The sequence below is a fragment of the Lissotriton vulgaris genome, chromosome 2_1 (genome assembly GCF_964263255.1).
Source record: "Lissotriton vulgaris chromosome 2_1, aLisVul1.2, whole genome shotgun sequence".
In the NCBI taxonomy this organism is placed as follows: domain Eukaryota; kingdom Metazoa; phylum Chordata; class Amphibia; order Caudata; family Salamandridae; genus Lissotriton; species Lissotriton vulgaris.
Genome location: NC_141687.1, coordinates 667734902 through 667746959, shown reverse-complemented (window position 1 = coordinate 667746959; position 12058 = coordinate 667734902).

Genomic DNA, 12058 nt, shown 5'->3' with positions numbered 1-12058 from the left:
CGCAGTAAACCTGAGAGCGGATACACCCTTCTTGCCCGACTTATCCTGTCCGTCATCATCAGAATCCACAGCTGGAGCCGTCGGCGTAACGTACGGAGGCGGTGACCGATCTAACAAAGAAAAATCATCAATTTCATTATTAAGGACAGGATAAAGTGGTCGACGAATAGGAAACTGACCAGTAGTTTGCAAATTATGTTCCCGTTCCTCCCTTTCTTTCTTCTCCTGAGCCTCCTTTTCTTCAAGCTGTAAAGCCTTATCCCGAGCAGCCTTGCGCTGCTCTTTGTCCGCCAAGGCAACCTCACGCTTCATTCGCTCACGCGCCGCTTTCTCCCACATTCGCACACAATCAAACATGTTTTGTCTAGACCTGCGTTGAAACATACATTGCTCTACAAATTGGATTTTACTCAAATCGTACGACCCGTGTAGGGGCCATTGCAATTCGGGATCGGCCTTGGTGTATTTATGCCATAATTTACTGTACATAATAGGGGGGAGGCCAAACTTGATATACATTTCCCTATTTGGAGTCCCCTCTGGGGGAGCCGGCTGTGATTCCGCTAACCTAATTGAGGTATCTCCTCCAAGACAACACATTCCTCGAAGTGTGCTAAAAACAGGCATGTTCGAAAAGTATCACGAAAGCGTGACACCAGACCAAATGGCACTTACAGTTCTCCACACGATTGTGCCGCTCAAAGGAAAAAAACAAAGTTAGAGAAACATCTCTACATGCCTGCCTATGTGAAGTGCACTACACATATAAGTTCAAAGTTCACAAATTCACAATGTTAGCTAACTCAAATCAAAGTTCATAGAATTCGGCAAGCGTCCTCACCGATCACAAAGCACAGATTTTCAGTAAGCGTCCGAAGACTACCTTACCGAACACAAAGCTTACCAAACTCCCAAAGGTCCAGGTTCCAACTGCCAAGGTCTTGTAAGCCAAATCAGCCAAACGGCACTTTCTCAGCGATGCGGACACTTCGAAAACTCAGTCGGAGACCGGCGCCACCTGGAAGGTCAGATCGGAAGGAAAGGAAAAAACACCGTGGCAGCCAAGACTCGGGTCACTTGTGGCAGCGCGCGCCCATGGCGGATTTCCAAGCCTTCGTCACGACCTCTCCTTCAGGCATCCGAGTCGCCGATGAGTCCCTTCGTGGTCGCCAATTGAAGTATTTCGGGGTTCCCAAGGCCTACACGCTCCAGAAATTACCCACTTACACACAAGAACTGTTGGCACGGAAACTGTAAAATGCAAAGAACAAGTTTATTAAAACCCCATGGGGTGGTGGTACACTCAAACAGCACCCTTCGGTAATGCAAGAGGTATCACACCAAACACCGGTGTGACCCCGTTTATATACATTTTTGGGGCAATAAAAGATAGGCGGCACAAGTTAGGACACAGTTTTAGAGACATATATGGTCATGTTTTGGGATACTGCCAGCTCATTGGAGAGTTTCAAACCCACTGGTCAGTTGGCGGCACATTCCTGAAGGTTTACGGGTCAGTGAGAACTGCGCATGTGTGGCTTGACCAGTACTAAAAATAGCCTGTTGCTGGGCAGATGAGAGTGGTCAGTGGAACGGACAAAGGACTAAAGGGCACGTCGGCCACGAGGCCGCTCATGGTCTAAGATGGCCGTTGCGACATTCAAAATGGCGTTTATCGTATATAGCCAAGTTAAGGAGGACAACGTGTAGGTACAGCTAATCGCTAATCCAAAAGGGCCAATTACGACACATCAAGGGACAGGGTTCAGGTGTTCATGGACAACACTACCGCCATATGGTACTGCAGCAAACATGGCGTTGTGGGGTCGTGGACTCTCTGTCAAGATGCCTTGAGAAGGAAGGTAGGATCTAACTGCATGGTTACCACCACTTTTGCCTGGTGTTTTTCTGGTTTTTGACTAGTCTGACTGTAATCCTGCTAATCAGGACCCCAGTCTATCTGCTTTCTTCCTAAAATGTTATGCCATGTACTTAGGTACATTCCAGATTGGATACTGGGGTACCCTTGTCAGTCCCTAGTATATAGTACCCATGTAACCAGGGCATAGGTACCCCAGAGGCCTCCCATGGCCTGAAACATGTATTATGCCACCCATGAGAGACCATGCAAAATGGAACTACAGGCCTGCCAGTGCAGCCTGTGTAAGATGGTGCATGCACCACTTATTTTAGATATAGGTTTACTATATCTATAGGTCACTACACGTAAAACCTATTAGTCACCCCTCTAGAGACCTTGACAATCCTAAAGGCAGGGTGCTGGGTTTTACGTGAGAGGGTGCCCCTGCATGAGCAGAGCACCCCTGCACCCTTCAGAGACCATTCTCCCGGGATCGTCAGTGACGCAGCCAGACACATAAGTAGAGGTGCATTATATGCTCACTTAAAATGCTATCTCGAAAACGGCTGCAACAAAACATGTTGTGTTTGGTATTAAACACCTTGGAATCATTCGTGGAGGTATGATTCCGCCCTTCTGAAGCGAGCTTCGTGGGGTCCCTGGTCTTATCGGTACCAGCCTTCTCGACCTAGGCAACACAAAGTTGTTGCTGCCGACCAGAGACACATTTCAACCCTCCTGCTGCTGAGCCAAACTCGAGCAGGGGAAGGCAGGACGCCAGGCATCCTGTCACAGGAAGGTGTGACCACCTTCCAGACAGGATTTAGTGTATTGAGGCTGGGTGGGTCACTTCCAAAGTGCCTGAAAGTCTGCACGAGGGGCACACTTTGTGTCCCTGTGCATAGTCCAGTTCAAACCAGTCCTGAGAGCCATTGGCTCCTGCTCTGGCACAAAACTGGACAAAGGATAGGGGAGTATCCTCCTCATTGTCCTAACCCTCCCCTGGGAGGGTCCCCTGAATCTGTCCAACCCTCTGTCATTGGTACTTAAGGGCTTACCTGGCTGTAGGACCCTAGATTCGACGTGGACAAGATTCTGAACAAGAAACTACTGACATTCGACTGTCTGGACACTCTGGATTTTACTGGATTTCGACTGGGCCCGACTTTGTCTCCATCTCCGTCCAAAGCATCGTCTGTGCCTGTGAACTGTACAGGCTCTGTGCAGGACCTGTGGAGCATCAAGGACAACTGAAGTTATCTCCCTTAGGATGAAGGAGTCACTCCCCTGCATTTGCAGGCACCACAATGCGACTGACCAGTCTGCTGATCCTAAGCTCCTGTGGACTCCGAAGGCTCCTGCAATACATGAGGTGGATTCCTACTTTCCTTGAGGTTGAGCCGCCCACTCACTGAGTTTAAGGTCAGTATCCCTCGTGGGGACCGCATAACCTGAACTCCTGTGCACCGCATACTTTTGCAAGTGCATATGCTTGTTGGTGTTCCCCAACTACATGCTTTGGACTATCGATAGCCCCAACTTCTGCACACATTTCATATAAACGTCTTTGGCCTCCTTGCACTCTGTGCTCTGGAAGCTGTTACTTTGTGAAACCACTAAGAGGTCCCCTCCCGACTTATGTGCCTTCAGCCTATGGGTCCATTTGAGGGACACCACTGCTTTACTTGGGCTCCCCTGGTTGCTCCAGGCCTGCCCTGACTCCCCTTGCTCTGGTGAGTCTCCTGGTCCTTGCTGGGCCAGACTGTAACCTTCTTTGACCCTCTTCGTGGGTTGCCGCTGCCAAGACTTGTTGGTGCTCCTGCTGGACATCGACCCCTAAGCACTCGACATCCTTTGTGGGACAGCTCGTATCCGGCTCCTGGTCAACCTCGACATCTCCTGTTCTCTGCGGCTGTAGAGTCAAGGTCTCCATCGTCCAACCTGAAGCACCTGCCATCGGTGGGCATTCGTCTATCGAGCCCTTGGCCACTCCTGAGTTACCCAGACTCTGTCCCCTCTGCTTTTAGGGTCGTTTAATCAAGAATCCATCTGTGGGTTACACCGGACACATTTCTCCTTTCCATCAATAGCATTTCTTTGAAGACTCCCATTGAGAACGACAGCGGTTTCCAACGCCACTTCAGCTCGATGCACCCAGCTTCCCTGGGATAGATAACTCTGGTACTTCGGTATCCACGCGTAGGGTGGCTCTCCAGCCTTCTAAGTTCCAAAGGGTTTCTTCGTAATCCACTGGGATGGGGCCTTAAACTGTAAAACTGCATTGAATTGTACGTAGCACGCTGTCACATTTGCACAATGCACCGGTCCTCCGTGGGGTCCCTCCTTACTCACCTTGGGTGGTTCTCTGGGGTCCCTGCAATTCTACAACCTCCGGACACTGTCTTTACTCGAGTTGTGGTTCTTATACGACTATTTTTAGTGCATGGTTCTTTAGAGGGTGGTACAAGGTCTCTTTCAAGGGTGGGGACAGCCTTGGTTAGATCTGTTCGCCTCTGAAGAGAACATGAAATGTCAGCAGTTTTACGCATTGAAGTTTCCAAGGCGACTCTCGCTCGGTGACCCTTTTCGCCATGAGTGGAGCTCAGGCCTCCTGTACGCATTCCCGCCAATACCACTCCTGCCTAGAGCTCTCAAGAAGATCAGGAGCGACAGGGCACAAGTCATTCATGTGGCTCCAGAGTGGGCATGGAGAGTCTGGTATGCCAAGCTTCTGGCAGTGAGCATCGATCCTCTGATCAGGCTGCCCCTTCGGGAGGATCTTCTGTCGCAGCAGTAGGGGAGGGTCCTGCACCTGAACCTGTCCACTCCCCGCCTCCTTGCGTGGAGATTTAGCGACGACAACTGACAGCTTTTGCCCTTCCTCCCGTAGTCTGCGAAGTTATTCTGGCAGCCAGGTGTCCCTCCATAAAATCGGTTTACACCTGTCGATGGAACACATTTTGTAAATATTTTACAGAAAGGTATATTGACCCCTCATTTACCTCTCTGTCAGATGTTTTTCTGTTTATCCTTTCCTTGGCCCAGGAGAGCTCTTCTCTGGTCACTTTGAAGGGCTACCTTTCGGTCCTCTCAGCTTTTCTATGGCTGCCAGATAAGCCTTCACTTTTTAAATCCCCTCTTGTTCAGAGATTTTTGAAGATGTTAACCCACCTGTTTCCCCCTTCTCTTTTTCTTATGCCACAGTGGGACCTTAATTTGGTGCTTAGCTTCTTGATGTGTGCACCGTTTGAGCCATTGCACAACTGCCCTCTATGGTTGCTCACTATCAAAACATCCTTTATGGTGGCAACCACCTCTACCAGGAGGGTGAACGAACTGCAGGCACTGTCATCACAGCCTCCTTACCTGACTGTCTTTCCGGACATAGTGGTACCTCAGACTAGGGCATCTTTTCTGCTTACGGTGGTAACACCCTTCCATCTGGGAAAGTCTTTTACTCTGGCCACTTTCTGTGCACCTCTGAACCCTTCTAAAGAATAGGAGCGTGTACACCATCTGGACTCAAAAAGAGGGTTTTCATTCTACCTTGATCGCACCAAAGAGTTCCAGGTGGATGACCAACTCTTTAAAGGATATGTGGGGACAAAGAAGGGGCGTGCTGTTCAAAAGAGGACAATTTCACACTGGGTTATACTCTGTATTAAAATATGTTATGTTCTGGCTAAGAAACAGCCACCTGAAGGAAAGCCTAAGGGCCCATTCAACTAGGGCGAAGTCAGACACCTCGGCACTCCATTGTGGTGTTCCTATTGTTAAGATATGCCAGGCAGACACATGGGCATCGCTGTGAACGTTCACCTGTCACTATTGCCTGGATTCTCAGGTTCGCAGGAAAGGCCTGTTCCACCACTCTGTCTTGCAGGACTTTCTGGTCTACGCTTTTCCGCAGTCCAACCTCCAGGGAAGTTATCGCGTGGGTATCTGTTCAAAGGTAAGGAATCTACGGCTAGATGTCCCTCTCAGATTCACCAGTTACTCACCTTTCGTAACGCCTTATCTGGTAAAGGCATGATCTAGCCGCAGATTCCTTACTGACCCGCCCATCCTCTCCTCACAGCAGAATAGTTTTAAGCGTCAGGGCTGTTCCCTATCAGGGCCCTAGTTTTCTATTTAACACGCCATGGTCAGTCACTTCATGACTCTGCGCTTCTGGCATGGAAAGTCATGAAAAGTACTAACGTCTGCGCTCTGGAGTGGCAGTTATATTGATAACACAGAAGTCATGATGACAGTGAACACGACATCGATGGCGCCACGCGGAGTCAACCAACTCCATCTACTGGCATGCAGGGGTACTGCTAAGAAAAATCTTCCGGATCCAGCCAGACGCCTGGGAGTTCAAAGGTAAGGAATCTGCGGCTAGATCATGTCTCTACCAGATAAGGCGTTAGCAAAGGTAAGTAACTTGTCCTTATGCGCTCAACTGGTGCTCGGATTCTAAGATCTCAATTGCCCTGCACACCCTTCCGTGTTGTGTTTCTTGATTTGCCCTCCCCCCATTATTTTGCTTGATTTTCTTCCCCCCACTGCCCTGCATCCATACTGTGTTGTGCAGCTTGGCTAACCCCTTGTTGTGTTGCTTGACCCGCCTCTCCACCCCCATTGTGTTGCGTGTGGCTTGTTTTCAGTGGGTGTGGGGATAACCTTTACAGGTCTCGCCAACCAGACATGTTTTATATAGAAGAGTCACTTCTGCAGCATATCAAAAACTAGCTTACACACTTAAATTGTGTGCTCTTACCTAAAAGACATTAACATTGACAAAGCCAATAGCTCTAGCATTGCCAAGACCTATTGGCTTTGCCAGTGCTTGGTTAATATAATGCACCTCTACCATTTACTCAGCCCATTAGCTCTTGAATGTATGTGTAGGGTTGAGCTTTGCTATGTGGGGTTGTTGAGGAAGTACCTCACCAAACATAATGTATGTGCTGTTTTGGATGCTGTTTCTCTTTGCGATTGTGATCCAAGGTGGTTGGTCTAGCAACCTGCCATCCGAGCCCATGGAAGGTTGAAGAGTTTAAAGTATTATCTCTGCAGGGTGGATCACAGTGGTTGTGCAGTTTTTTGACCATGCACTGAAGCTAGCCAAGTTGAATAATGGACTTCGAAGTCTCTGGGTTTGTAATAAATTGACAAATAATGGCCAGATGCACATAAGGCTTGTCACTTGTGCTTGCGTTTCGTGCTTCCCATGATCAAGGCCCCCTGTATCTGAGGAAGAGATTTACCAGCTATGTTCCTGCACGCCCCCTCAGATCCTCCACCTTGCACAAACTGTATCTTCCCTGCTTCAAACGAGCAAGACTTGGTGGCCAATCGATCTCCCGGGCCTGGAATGCTCTCCCTCTCCAGCTACGATCTATGTCCTCAGTGGCTGTTTTTAAAAAGCATTTGAAAACTCATCTGTTCAAGAGTGTAAGTTAAGTTTTTCTTGTATGTCTGACTGTCTACCTCTCCTCTACCCGCGCCAGGATACTCTCCAGTAACGGAGCGCGCTATAAAATAATTTATACATACATACATACATACATACTTGTTAAACAATTGCCTTTTTTGTGCATTGTAAATAAGAATTTCCAATGAGTCTGCAGTGCACGCATAGTGAAGAAATCTGACACAAAAGGAGGTGGTAAAGGGCGTTTCTTTCCACTTGAGACTAGCAATGAAATGCACAAATGCTTTTTAACTGCTGAGCCTCTAAAAATACTTGTGAAGACAGTTAGACCCGATCCTGATGCAGCGTGACCCCCCTGCTCATTGAGGCCGACCTCTCCTCTCCCTAGGTGCTATGCCTCTCCGGTGCCAACCACAAGATGACCGCCCAGGGTTCCGAATCTGAACCTGATAACGAAAGCTTCACCGGTGAGAGGCAAACTCTCCCCATATATGTGACCTCAATGCTGATCACTGCTTGGCCTTGAGAATCAGGTGTAAGGCTACCCTAAGATGGCCGCCCAAGGCTCATAACTTACACCATCTAACTCCCCACACAAGCGAATATCTAACTTTTTGCACATAGTGGTGATCTCAGCAATCTCCACCGCCCTCACCTCAATCTGCCAGCACCCCGAGTCTGCTTTCAACAACTAGCCCTAGAATAACAGCACAAATCTCTGTATTACTCCAATACTACCCTCTAAGGACGGCTCTGGACCGCTTTCTCACCTTTCCTAAAGGGAGCTTGCCCCGTCCTACCTAGACACAATGCCTTCTGCCACGTTAGCCCACACCATCCCCTTTTCTGCAAACCACTTAAAACTGCATGGCCCAAACTCCTTTCCGATCAGTTTCCCGCCTAACCTCTCACCCAAAGTGAAAAAAAACTTTACGCAAAAACTGATCAGACAACATCCTGAATCACTATTCGCGGACATCTACCACTGCTCCTCCAGAGGACAGGTAAAAATGGATATAATTTTCCACACCGAAAGACCCAAAATATGGAACTCCATCCTCAGATTGCAGCTCAATATTTCCAAAACAACTAACACTTCACACAGCTGAAACTGACATTATCAGCTCCAAACCACACTAGGCGTACTAGAAACATCACTGTGACCATCTACTCCAACGGCACAGTCCTGATACAAGCCAACAACGACAATCTAGAGTCCTCTGACGCCCTCTTCTCATGCCCCCGGATTGCCCCCTCTCATGCACTCCTCCCCTTCCTGCCCCTACTCCTCCCCCCAAAGAATCGGACCTGCCAGCAGAACTCCCCCACCATTCCGGTGCTCCCTAGTTACTACACCTGCTCTTTGCCACGCGACCTCACCCTCACCACTACCAGGGAGAACAAGACCCTACGACTTCCCCCCTCCTGCATTCACCCACCACCTGCCTTCCATCCCCCAACCTGCCTCGAACGACTTCAACACACAATCTCTGATTCCCAACCACCTCCCCAAACCCACATGCAATAAAACACTGACACCCCACACGGACACCACACCCACAAAAAGGAACCCAACAAAAAACATGAGACTCTCCCCCCCAGGTCTAACACACCCGCCCAGAACACCCTCACCAACTTAGAGACTGGGCAGGAACACCCCCTGCTTGAAACCAAGATAGCAACTATAATCCAGGGTTTTAACAAAATCCTATCCAACCTCGTCGCGCCCCATCAGACTATGTGTATCCCCTCCTTCCCCACCCATACACAACAAAGCCCTTCCAAGGCTCCTCACCAGAGATGGATCTCTACCCCTCTCCAATAAGAGACAGAGACCCAAAAGAACTAGAGATACAATGTCTGAGAGTGAAGTGCAGGCCTCGCCTACTCGTACGACAACTCTAATACAGTCACCCTCCAATCCAAAATCCAGGTGATCACTGGACTAGGAAGAGACCAGGCCCTTCCGAAATCCCCCAGGCCCCCGGCCACCCGCACTATCATCCCCACGACCCCCTGGGCGAAGAAATTCAAAACAGAGGCGACCCCCACCAATTGCATGCTCATAAACTGCAGATCAGCCACCAAGCATGCCACTTAGCTAGCGGAATTCATCCTCACGACACGACATTGCCCTTCTATCACCGAAACTTGGCTATAAGACAACTCCTTACCTTCCTGGATACTCTTGTCCCCTCAGGCTTTGCAATCACCAACAAAGATGGAAAAGACCAAAGAGGAGGAGGCATGGCAATCATCCACAAAAACAATATTTCCGTGACGGAAACAGACTCCTTCAACTACAACACCTTTGAATGTCTAACCGTCAACATTAACACTGGCAACAACAAAACACTAATCTGCCACCTTATCTACCAACCCCCAGGCAACACCACCACATTCACTGAACACATGTCTGACCTGATTGCCCACTGCTCTCTCCGAGATGCGAACAATTTCATTCTGGGCGACCTCAACCTACACTGGAATGAAGAAAACAAACTGCTAATCCAGAACCTGAATGAACTGTTACACAACAACAACCTTACCCAGCTAAACATCCAGTGTTTTGAAGGTCTAACCTTATCAACAAATGCCAGTTCCAAAATTATCATTGCGTGGTCCGAGAAACCATTATGGAGCATCGTTTGCCTAAGGAATTTTATTTGACGTGAAATGAGAAAAAAATCAATCCGAGAAGAGGATTTATACCTGCCAGACCAGCAGGTGAATTCTTTTTTAGAAGGATTCTGAGTACGCCAGGGGTCAACGAGATCAAATAAAGACATATTATTATTAATTGATCTCAAGGATTTAGGTTTGAATTGTTTCTTCAAGTGACTAGAGGAGTCCAATTTTGCATTCATGGTTACACTGGATGTTTAACAAAAAATACTTGAGCGACGATACATGGGTGGTAGGTATTAAAAATGAGATCTCGGAGTTCATCATTCGTAATATGGGAACTGCTCCTCTTAACTGTGTGTGGGATTCTCTTAAGGCCTATATTCGGGGATTAGTGATTGGAAGAGACGCTGCAGACTCTTTAGCAGCCAAAAATAAGAATAAATCTCTGCAGCAAAAAATTCAGGCCTTGACTGTTCTTAGGCAACAAAACTCAGCTAGTATTATTCAGGAACAATTAAATAAGGCAAAAAGAGAACTTTGCCAACATTTCTATTCCCTTAGTGAAGAGATATTTTTTAAGAGTTCGCAAAAGATATACGAGGAGAGTAATTTTACCGGCAAATTCCTGGCGTGGCAGGCCAGAGAGCAAACCGCTTCTAATCTCATTCATTCCTTAAAGTCTCCGGGTACCCTAATAGATACATCTGTTCCTGAAGAAATCGGAGAGATAATGGTTGCACACTATAGTAAGATCTATAATACTCAATCCACTATAGATCGGCAAAAGTTATTAAATTATCTGGCTAAAATTTCCCTGCCTGTTCTTTCTCCTTTAGAACAATTTACTATGGTTAATCCATTTACAAGAGAAGAAGTAGAGCGTGTTGTGCAAGATCTACCAATAGGTAAGGCATGTGGGCCTGATGGGCTTCCAACAGAATTTTTAAAGATTTTTTTCAGCTCCTTTGCTGAACTCTTTGTACAGTTAGTAAACTTTATGTTGGATGGTGGCTCAGTCCCTGATTCTTTCCGGGAAGGAACCGTAGTTAGCTTTCTAAAAAAGGGCAAGCCGCCTAATGATCCAAATTCATACAGACCTATTACGTTATTGAACACAGATTATAAAATCATCACTAAATTATTATCTATTCGTTTCAATTCCCTTTCTTCAGATTTGATTCATACAGATCAAAACGGCTTTATTGCCGTCCGACAATTATTATCTAACACTCACTTTTTAATTGAGGCTTTAGATTATTTTGAAACACGACGGGTTCCTGCGTTAGTTTTACTATTTGACGCTGAAAAAGCTTTTGATTTGGTGGTTTGGGAAACACTTTTTATTATTTTAGATCACTTTGGGATTCCAGTAGCTATTATAAATTTGATTCAGAACCTTTACTCAAAGGCTCAAGCCAATATTATTATTAATGCAGAGTCAGTGGGCCTGGTGCCGGTTAAACGCGGTACCAGACAAGGATGCCCGCTCTCTCCCGTTTTATTTGCATTTTTTATTGAACCCTTAGCAACTGCAATTAGGAAATCTGCTTATATTCTTCCCCCTATTACCTCGATGCCTAAAATTAAATTATACGCAGACGATATAATTTTGTTAATTAAACCTGAATTGCAATGCCAAACTTATGCTCTGCAAATATTTGAAGAGTTTGAAGCTTTTGGCGGATATCGTATCAATAAAAAAAAAACTGAAATCCTGGTTTGTGGTGGTTCCGATCCTGAACTCCATCCTGATCTAAGACTTTGTATTAATAATAAACCGAAAAGATATTTAGGGGTTCTTTTCTCTTCTTCTGTCTCAGACCTTTACAGGCTAAATTTTGTGCCCCTTCTTCATAGAGTACGTTCAATGTTGGAAAGATGGAACCCTCTACCATTATCTATTTTAGGACGGGTGGCACTAATTAAAATGTCAGTTCTTCCTTTATTTAATTTTCTGTTCGCAACCATTTCCTGCTTTTTACCCGGATCGTTTTTCGCTAAAACAGAATCTTTGTTCTCATCTTTTATTTGGGCCAAAAAGACCCCACGAATAGCTTTAAATACATTATATGAGGATAAGGAGCAAGGAGGGCTTGCTCTTCCAAATCTGAAAGATTATTACAATGCGTATTTAGCCCAATTCCTAGTGA